The sequence below is a fragment of the Pan paniscus genome, chromosome 1 (assembly GCF_029289425.2).
Source record: "Pan paniscus chromosome 1, NHGRI_mPanPan1-v2.0_pri, whole genome shotgun sequence".
NCBI classification, from domain to species: domain Eukaryota; kingdom Metazoa; phylum Chordata; class Mammalia; order Primates; family Hominidae; genus Pan; species Pan paniscus.
In genome coordinates, this window is record NC_073249.2 from 39,969,797 (window position 1) to 39,970,888 (window position 1,092).

General features: G+C 50.1%; 1 non-coding gene across 1 annotated transcript; it reads right to left on the reverse strand.

Moving 5' to 3' along the window:
* Nucleotides 1-504: 504 nt before the first annotated feature.
* On the reverse strand, nucleotides 505-614 carry MIR205 (microRNA mir-205). Its single transcript, NR_106577.1, has one exon. It is a non-coding gene; the product is annotated as a microRNA mir-205 (primary transcript).
* Nucleotides 615-1,092: the final 478 nt, after the last annotated feature.

The following is a 1,092-nucleotide window of genomic DNA, read 5'->3' on the forward strand; positions in this document are numbered from 1 at the left end:
CCATTCTGCAAGTTCTGCTTGCTCTGTGGGGAGTCTAAGGGCAGCAGGGTTCCTTGCTGATTGCAAATAGTGTCCCAGCCACCTGCCTGGGGACCCTAAAGAGAGGAAGCCAGTGCCAATTTTTCAAGTTCATGTCTCAGTTTTAGCCTAAAGGGGAGGTGGCTTAGAAGGCCGGGAGTTGGCATCCGATGGTATAAAACATAGAGGCAGAGAGGCTTTTCAGTAGACAAGCAACTTTAGTTTTTACAAGTTACAGAAAACGCAAATTTTCATAGCATCAATTTTAGAAAAGAAAGATTAAGGTTCCCATCTGCGGTGCTTTTTCCAATCTGCCCATCACCCGTCCCTCTGAAGAAGCACGCACACTCCAGATGTCTCCTTCATTGATCACATTTCTCTCTGGCTGTCTCTATTCCTAAGTCAGAGTTACTCTTGCTGCTGCTGCTGCTGCTGCTACGGTGGTGGCGGCGGCGGTGGTGGCGGTGGCTGCCGAGGCCTCATGGTTGTCAGCTCCATGCCTCCTGAACTTCACTCCACTGAAATCTGGTTGGGTATGAGACAGACTCCGGTGGAATGAAGGACAAGAGAAGCACATGGATTGTCTGAGGATCTTTTTCTCAGAGGGTGGGGATGCATGTCAACCTCAGCCTGTAGACACTGCATTACCTGGCCAAAGGCCTTTGGCATCCCAGAATCACACATTTGGGAGATGTCAAGGACCTGAATACTCCTACCCCTCCCACAGGATCACATCCTCCAAGGAGGCTGCAGAGAGCTAGTTCAACACGTCCTTGCACCTGCTGCACAGACAGACAGTGCTGAGTTGGGGAGGTGGGTCTGTGGGGCCAGGGACTCTTGATTGTTTCTCGTTTTCAAAACAGCCACCCAGATAAGTCCATGTGGAACCTCCTCTGTGTTTACCTAGTTGGGATGCCGGTCACCCTCTCCCTTTGTCTAGGTCCCACTGTGTGTGCCATAACTGAGCTCGGTGTGGTTGGTCCTTTCTAGAGGAAACAAAGAAAAAGCAGGTGTTCTGCAATTGCTTTAAAAAAATCCAGCTACTCTGAGCTTGCTTACCAAGGCCTTGGAATG